The sequence below is a fragment of the Microcebus murinus genome, chromosome X (assembly GCF_040939455.1).
Source record: "Microcebus murinus isolate Inina chromosome X, M.murinus_Inina_mat1.0, whole genome shotgun sequence".
NCBI lineage: Eukaryota > Metazoa > Chordata > Mammalia > Primates > Cheirogaleidae > Microcebus > Microcebus murinus.
The window spans coordinates 117,514,045-117,523,852 of NC_134136.1; positions in this window are offsets into that span (position 1 = coordinate 117,514,045).

Consider the following 9,808-nt stretch of genomic DNA (forward strand, 5'->3'; position numbering starts at 1 on the left):
CTGAGCAGCACACGAACAGAACTGTCTTTATTCCTCCATCAGGCTCAGCCGACTTATGACTTCTGATCCCCCCTTCCTTGGTCTCCTGCTTTTATACCCTTGGTAGGACTCCAAAAAGCATCCAATCAGCAACAAGCTTTAACATCCAATGAGCAACAGTGGGATTCAAAAAGTACCCAATCAGGATCGCACAACCAGTGCGGTCTGAGCGCAGGCCCAGACAGCAGGCAGGGCCCGGTGGCACGCTGGGCCAGTGGCTGGCGGGGCCCAGCCCAGCGGTGTGCCCTCCAACCGGCCTCGCACAGTGCCAGCCCACGGGGATACGGAGCAACGTGGAGGCGGCAAACGGCCGCATCCCAGCACCTGACGGTTTTCGGCATCATACCTATCCCCTCCTCGTCCCCCAATGAATGTTACTTCTATATGTACACATAAGTGTTGATCAATTAGTACCAATTTGATGGTGAATGCAAATTGCTTTAGTTTTCACCCGATGTCATTTTTCTGTTTCACGGTATCATCCAGGACACCGCATTATATTTAATCATCATGTCTCCTTAGGTTTCTATTGGCTATTATGCTTTTTCAGACTTTCCTTGTTTCTGGTAATCAACACAGTTTGGAGTGAGATGGAGCAGGGACCCTTCTGAGGGGCCTGCCAGATACCCCCTAAGCATGGAAATAAAGGAAAAATCTTGAGTCCCTTTAAAGGAAATTCCAAGCACCAAGCTAACCTTGAAAAGTAAATGAGCAACCTGATAAACAAGAAGACAGTGATAATTTAAAACAATAGTCTCACAAGCAAGCCAGAGTCACAAGGTGTTTTGGTCACCTACAGAAACTAAAAGATAACATTTTAAAATATGTTCTTGAGTTGTTTTTCAGAAACCCAGAACCCCATCAGATGGAAAATGCCCACCATTATCATTTAGACTTCAGATAAGAGGGAACTGAGGACTGAACTCTAACCACATTCTTTGTTCTAAATTTCTTCCTGAGGGACCTAGAGAGAGTCACACCCATAAGCCACACCTTAGCATTCCTTTCCACTGACTCTAAGTTTTTGGAGTCCCTTCAAAAAGGTCTTGCTTCCGTAAACAATTGTGAATCAAAAAATCTTTGAATCCACCTATGACCTGTAAGCCACTACTTCAAGATATCCTGCCTTTTGGGGCCAAACCAATGTATAACTCCCAAGTAATGTTTCATAATTTTGCCTGCAACTCTACTTTCCTAAAATGTATATCTGCCTTTAAAAACTCTTGCTTATAAGTGATCAGGGAGTTTGGGTCTTAAGCATTAGCTGCCTGTTCTCCTTATTTGGCACCATGCAAAAAAATGCCCTTCTTTTTCTTGCTGCAAATCTTGGTGTCAGTGTTTGGCTTTGCTGTACTGGGTGAGCAAACCCTGGTTTGGTTCAGTAACAGGAGGAGAATTGGTCACGTTTATTATAGAATGTTTCTTAATTGAGATTTGCCTGATGCCTTTCATGATTAGACTGGGGTTGTAGGATTTTGAGATCTCAAAGATAAAGTGCCAATTTCATCATGTCATATAAAGGGTACATACTATCATCCTGATTTATCACTGTTGATTCTGTCTTGGATCACCTGGCTGAGGTATTGTCATATTTCTTTACTGTAAAGTTAGTCTTTTATTTTCCTCTTTACATACTACACCCTTTGGAAGGGAGTCAGTGTGCACAGTCCACTCTTAAAAAGTGAGAAATTATGCTCCACCTCCTTGAGGGCAAAGTATCAACATAAATTATTTGGATTTCTTCTGCATAGGAGATTTGTCTATTCTCCCTTATTTATTTATTCAATCATTTATTTATAATAGTATAGACTCATAGACATTTATTTATAGTTTGGGTTATTTCGTTGCTTAAATTGCTGTAGTTGTGGCCATTTGGAAGCTCTTTTAGTTGGTTCCTGTGTCCCTGTGACATACATGTAGGGTTGGAGGGTTTTGTTTTTTTTTTTTTTTTTTTTTTTTTTAGCACTTTCTCTAGTGCTGGCCCTACAAGATGCTTCAGGCTCATCTTATGTATTTTCTGCCTCAGTACTAGAATCAGACATTTGTCCAAGAAGCCCTAAGTTCTTTTACTGAAGAATAGTATTAGAAAACAATACCAAGGCATTAGGTACACTTACTGCTACTGGGGTGTAGCTTCTAGGGCCCTTAAGCTAATAGAAGAGGGAGATATATGTGTGTACATTACCCCATGCATATACATAATGACTTGTATCTATGGATATTTCTATATGTAACCATCTATATCTATGTAAACCTAAGCATAATTTCATACTACTATCTCTAACTCTATTCTATTACCACATGGATCACTCTAGTCTTCATCTCATGCTTATCCATAAACTCCCACTCCAACAGTGAGATACCTGGCTCCCACCATCTCTCATCCATTTACCTCATTGTTCAATTTCGCTGTACATGTATAGCAGTACCAGAATTGTTAATCCATACCCCAATGGGAAGTAAATTTACCAACAAGAGCATAATGCTTATATATAGTTTCTTTTGCCTTTAGCTTTACAGACTCCATTTATTTCCAAAGTTTCTTTGGTTGGCACTCTTCCCCCACCCCCATTTCATTGATGTTGTTTTTTATATTTGTAATATATTTAGATGATTTTGTAACATTCTTGATTCCATCCTGGGATGTTCCTACCTCCTAAATGATTTAATTTGTATGCATTAAGAATCTGTTTTTTTAAAGTTCAATGGGTTTAGACGTACTGCATAGTGTCATGCATTCACAATTATAATACTTCAGAGAATATTTTCACCATCTGAAAAAACAGATAAACAAAAATCCTTCTGCTCCACCTTTTCACCCTTTACATTCCTCCTCCCAAACCCTGGATACCACTGATGCTTTTACTGTCACTATAGTTTTGTTTTTTCCAGGATGTCATGTAATTGGAATACTATAGTAATTAGACTTCTCATACTGGCTTGTTTCACTTAACAATATGCATTTAAAATTTTTCCATGTCTTTTTATGGCTTGATAGCTCATTTTTTCATCCCTGAATAACACTCCATTATATGTATATGCCACAGGTTGTTTATACATTCTCCAACTGAAGAATTTCTTAGTTGCTTCCAGTTTTTGGTAATTATGAATAAAACTGCTATAAACTTTATTATGCATGTTTTCGTATGGATATAAGTTTTCAAATCAGTTTGGGAAGTTCCTAGATGATTGTTCAGTAGTATGATAAGACTACGTTTAGCTTTGAACGAAACTGCCAAACTGTTTTGCAAAGTGGCTATATCATTTTGCATTCCTATCAACAATGAATGAGAGTTCCTATACTCCACACCCTTGTCAGAATTTGTAATGTGAGTTTTTTAGATTTTACCCTTTCCAATAGGGTGTGTAGTGGTATCTCATTGTTGCTTTAATTTGTAATTTCTTAATGACAAATGAATGTTTATTTGCCATTTGTATTAATATATCTTCTTTCATGAGGTGTCTGTTCAGATCTATTTCTTAATTGGATTGATGGTTTTCTTCTTGTTGAGTTTTAAGTTGTTTATAGATTTTGGATACAAGTCCTTTATCAGATAATTATTTTGAAAATATTTTCTCCAAGAGTGTGGCTTGTCTTTTCATTCTCTAACAAAGTCTTTCACAGAGCAGAACATTTTAATTTTAATAAAAGCCAAGAGCAATTTTTTTCTTTCATGGATTATGCTTTTGATGCTGTATCTAAAAACTCATCATCAAAGGTCACTTACATACCCTCCTATGTTTTCTTCTAGAAGTTTTATAGTTTCACCACTTTCATTTTGGTATATGATCCATATTGAGTTAATTTTTCTGAAAGGCGTAATGTTTATAGGCAGGTTCATTTCTTCCCCCATAGGGATATCCAATTGTTCCAGCATCATTTGATAAAGATTTCTTTCTCCATTAAATTGCCTTTGCTCCTTTGTCAAAAATAATTTAACTATATTCATATGGGTTTGTACATGGGTTCTCTATTCTGTTCCATTGATCTATGTGTTTGTTCTTTCACCTGTACCATGCTGTAGTTTTATAATAAGACTTAAAATCGCATAGTGTGAGTCTTACAACTTCTTCTTCAATATTGTGTTGGATAGTCTGAGTCTTTTGCCCTTTAATGTAAACTTTATAACCAGTTTGTAGATATTTCAAAATAATTTATTGTGCTTTTATTAGGATTATATTGAATCTATGGATCAAACTGGGAAGAACTTACATATTAATAATATTGAGTCTTCTAATTAATGAAATTAAAATATCTTTCCATTTATTTAGATCTTTTATATCTTTCATAAGAGTTTTATAGTTTGCCACATATAGATCATGTATAAATGTTATTGATTTTATACCTATTTCACTCTTTGGTGCTATTTTAATTGGTATTTTAATTTCAAACTTCAGTTGTTCTTTGCTGGTATATAGGAAAGCAATTGACTTTTGGCTATTAAGCTTGTATCCTGTGACCATGCTATAGCCTCTTATTAGTTCTAGGATATAAAAAGAATTTCTTTGGGATATTCCATGCAACCAAATCATCTGTGAACAAAGACAGTTTTATTTCTTCCTTCCAAGTCTGTACATCTTTTTACTTTTTCTTCCTTCCTTTCTTCCTTCTCTCTCTCTCTCTTTCTTTGTCTTATCACACAAGTTAGAACTTCTAGTATGATGAACTTTTTAAAATTTTTAAGCATTCTTAAATTTTTTAAATAGATTTAAGGGGTACAAGTACAGATTTGTTACATGGATATATTGCACAGTGGTAAAGTCTGGGCTTTTAGCTTATCCATCACCAGAATAATGCATGTTGTACCCAATATATAATTTTTCATCCCTCACCCACTCCCACATTTTGGTGTCTCCAATATCTATTATTCCACTCTGTATATCCATGTATACTCATTGTTTAGCTTCCATTTATAAGGAAGAACCTGTGGTACTTGACTTTCTGTTTCTGAGTCATTTCACTTAGGATAATGGCCTCTAATTCCATCTGTGTTGTTGTAAAAGACATGATTTCTTTTTTATTGTAGAGTAGTATTCCATGGTATATATACCCACATTTTCTTTATCCAGTCATCTGTTGATAGACATGTAGGTTGATTCCATGACTTTGTTATTGTGAATAATGCTGCAATAAACATATGAGTGCAATTATCTTTTTTTTTTATAATGACTTCCTTTCCTTTGGATAGATACTCAGTAGTAGGATTGCTGGATCAAGTGGTAGGTCTTTTTTAGTTCTTTAAGAAACCTTCATAATGTTTTCCATAGAGGTTATATTCATTTACATTCCCATGAATAGTGTATAAGCATTCCCTTTTCTTTGCATTCTCAACATCTGTTAATAATAGCTATTCTGACTGGTATAAACTGATATTGCAGAAAAAAATAAAAATAAACTGATATTGCATTGTGGTTTTAATTTTCATTACTGATAATTAATGATATTGAACATTTTTTCATGTTTTTTGTCCACTTTTATGTCTTCTTTTCAAAAGTGTCTATTCATGTCCTTTGCCCATTTTTTGATGTTTTTTTCCCCCTGTTGAGTTGAGTTCTTTATAGATTCTGGATATTAGTCCTTTGTCAGATGCATACTTTATAAATATTTTCTCCCATTCTGTAAGTTGTATGTTTACTCTATTGATTATTTCTTTTTCTGTGTAGAACCTTTTTAGTTTAACTGAGTCCCATTTGTCTATTTTTATTTTTGTTGCATTTACTTTTGAGATCTTAGTCATAAATTCTTTGTCTAGGCCAATATCCAGAAGAGCTTTTACTTGGTTTTCTTCTGGGATTTTTATAGTTTCAGGTCTTAACATTTAAGTGTTTAATATCTTGAGTTAATTTTTATATATGATAAGAGATGTGGGTCCAGTTTCATTCTTCTGCATATTGACATCCAATTTACCCAACACCCTTTATTAAATAGGGTGTCCTTTTCCCAGTGTATATTTCTGTTGACTTTGCCAAGGATCAGTTGGTTGTAGGTATGTGGCTTTATTTTTGGGTACTCTATTCTGTTCCATTGTTCTATGTCTATTTTTATACCAGTACCATGCTGTTTTGGTTACGATATCCTTGTAGTATAATTTGAAGTCGGGTAATGTGATGCTTCCTGCTTTATTCTTTTTGCTTAGGATTGCTTTGGCTACTAAGGCTCATTTTTGGTTCCATATCAGTATGATGTTAAATAGGAGTTGTGAAAGATGACATTCTTACTTTGTTCTCAATCTTGGAGAAAAAAAAATATCTGCTTTCACAATCTTAAATTTGATGTTACCTGTAGGGTTTTTGTAGGTATTTTTTTAAGAAGTTGAGGAAGTTTCCCTATATTCCTAGTCTGCTGAGTGTTTTTTTCATGAATAGGTGTTGGATTTTGTCAAATATATTATCTGCCTAAACTGATATAATCATGTGATTTTTCTTCTTTAGCTCGCTCATTAATGTGGTGAAACCCATTCACTGAATTACAAATGTTGAACCAGCCTTGCATATCTGGAATAAATCATACTTGGTCATGGTGTATAACTCTTTTATATATTTTTGGTTTTGACTTGCTAATTTTTTGATAATTTTAAATCTATATTTATAGGAGTTATTGGTCTGTCATTTTCTTTTCTTATAATGTCTTTATCTGGTCTTGGTATTAGTGTAATACTGGTTTCATAGAGATGATCTTGGAAGCATATACTTTGCTTTTATTTTCTGGAAGAAATTGTAGAGAATTTGTATCATTTCTCCTAAAATGTTTAGAGGAATTCATCAGTTAAACCATCTGGGCCTGGCTCTTTCTTTTCTTCAATAGCGCTAGTAATCTTCTTTGTTTATTTTTGTGTGAGCTTTAGAGGTTTTGTTTTTCTAGGAAGTGGTCTATTTCATATGAATTATCAAACTTGCAGACATAAAGTTCTTCCTAGTATTGCTTTCATTATCCTTTTTATATCCATGGCTCAGTAGTGATGACCTAACTTTCATTACTGATCTCAGTAACTTGTGGTTTTGCGCTTGAGCGTTCTCTCTCTCTCTCTCTCTCTCTCTAACTCTCTCTCTCTCTCTCTCTCTCTCTCTCTCTCTCTCTCTCTCTCTCTCTCTCTCTCTCTCTCTCGTTAGTCTGGCTAGAGGTTTGTCAATTTAATTGATTTTTCTAAGAGGCAGCTTTTGGTTTTATTGATTTTCTCCATTTTTTTCTGTTTCTAGTTTAATTGGTTTCTTCTCTATTATTATTTCTTTTCTTTTGCTTGCTTTTGGAATACATTTTTCTTCTTTCTCTAATTTTGTAAGGTGAAATGATAAGTTGCTGAGTTTAGAACTTCTTTTCCAATATATGGATTTAATGTTCTATATTTCCTCTAAGCACTATTTTCATTGCATCTCATTTTGATAAATATCATTTTTTCATTAATTCAAAATATTTTTTAATTTCTTGCTAAACTTCTTCTTTGAACTATGTGTTATATATATATGTGTGGTTTTATTTCCAAATGCTTTAGGATTATCTAGCTATCCTGTTATTAATTCCTAGTTTAATTCTATTGTAGTTTGAGACATACATTGTATGATATCCTTTTAAATTTGATAAAGTATGTTTTGCAGCCCAGAATATGGTTTTGCTAGGTTAATTTCCATGTGAGCTGGGGAAGAATGTGTATTCTACACTTATTGGATGGAATGTTCTATAAATTCCAAATATATAAATTTGACTGACAGTGCTATTCAACCTATTTTTACTGATCTATATCCTTACTGATTTTCTACTTGCTTGATCTATAAATTATTGAAATTGGAGTGTGGAAATCTCCAACTATAATAGTGGACTTTTCTATTTCTCCTTTTAATTCCATCAGTTTTTGCCTAACATTTTGGCACAGTATGGTTAGGTACATACATATTAAGGATTCTTATATATTCTTGGAGGATTTGCCCCTTTATCATTTAATAAGGCCTCATGTTATCCCTAATAATTTTCATTATTCTGAATCTACCTTGTCTGAGATTAATATAGCAACTCCAGCTTTCATTTTATTAATGTTAGCATAATATATTTTCTCCATTCATTTATTTTTAACCTATTTTATTCATTATATTATAGTGGATATTTTTATAAACAAAATATAGTTGTGTCTTTTATATCCATTCTGACAATATATTTTCTTTAGTGGTTATATTTACACCATTCATATTCTTTTTATTTCACCATATTATTGGGGTACAGATTTTAAGGTTTCAATAAATGCCCATTTCCCCCACTCCCCCCACAGTCTGAGTCTCCAGCATGACCATACCCCAGATGGTGCACATCTGACTCATTATATATGTATATGCCCACCCCTCTCCCCCCTCCCACCTGCCCAATACCCTGTTACTGTAGTACCTATGTGACCAATAAGGTGCTATGCAGTTAATACCAATTTGCTTGTCAGTATATGTGGTGCTTGTTTTTCCATTCTTGGGAAACTTCACTTAATAGTATGGGTTCCAGCTCTAACCAGGAAAATATAAGATGTGCTATATCACCATTGTTTCTTAGAGCTGAATAGTACTCCATGGTATACATATACCACATTTTATTAATCCATTCTTAGATTGATGGGCACTTGGGCTGTTTCCACAGCCTTGCTATTATGAATTGTGCTGCTATAAACATTCGAATGCAGGTGTCTTTTTTGTAGAGTGTCATTGGATCATTTGGGTAGATGCCCAGCAATGGGATGGCCGGATCAAATGGTAGATTCACCTGTATCGCCTTAAGGTATCTCCATATTGCTTTCCACAGAGGTTGAACTAGTTTGCAGTCCCACCAGCAGTGTAGGAGTGTTCCTCTCTCTCCGCATCCACGCCAGCATTTATTGTTTGGAGACATTTTGATAAAGGCCATTCTCACTGGAATTAAGTGATATCTCATGTAATAACTCCAGTGATATCTCACTGGAGTTAAGTGATATCTCTTGTGGTTTTGATTTGTATTTCCCTGATGACTAGAGATGTTGAGCATTTTTTCATATGTTTGTTGGCCGATCTTCTGTCTTCTTTAGAAAAGTTTCTGTTCAAGTCCTTTGCCCATTTTTAATAGGGTTATTTGTTTTTTTTCTTGCTGATTTTTGTGAGTTCTAAGTATATTCTAGTTATCAGTCCCGTATCGGATGCATAGGAAGCAAAAATTTTCTCCCATTCTGTAGGTTGTCTTTTTACTTTCATGACTATTTCTTTGGCAGTGCAGAAGCTTTGTAGTTTGATCATGTCCCATTTATTTATTTTTGTTGCTGCTGTGATTGCCTTTGGGGACTTCTTCATAAACTCTTTGCCTAGGCTGATGTCTAGGAGAGTGTTTCCAACTTTTTCCTAATAGTTTCTATAGCTTAGGTTTAAGTCTGTTATCCAGCATGAGTTGATTTTTGTGAGAGGTGAAACGTGTGGGTCCTGTTTTAGTCTTCCACAGGTGATTATCCAGTTTTCCCAGCACCATTTATTGAAAAGGGATTCTTTTCCCCAGCGTATGTTTTTGTCTGCTTTGTCAAAGATTAGATGGCTATATGAGGATGGTTTTATATCAGGATTCTCACATCTGTTCCACTAGTCAATATTCCTATTTTTGTGCCAATACCATATTGATTTAATTACTACAGCTTTGTAGTATAGTTTGATATCTGGCATATTAAGGCCGCCCATTTTGTTTTTGTTGCCTGGAATTGCTTTTGATCTTCGGGGTCTTCTTTGGTTCCACACAAAGTGTAAAATTATTTTTTCTATATCTGTGAAGAATGCTGATGGG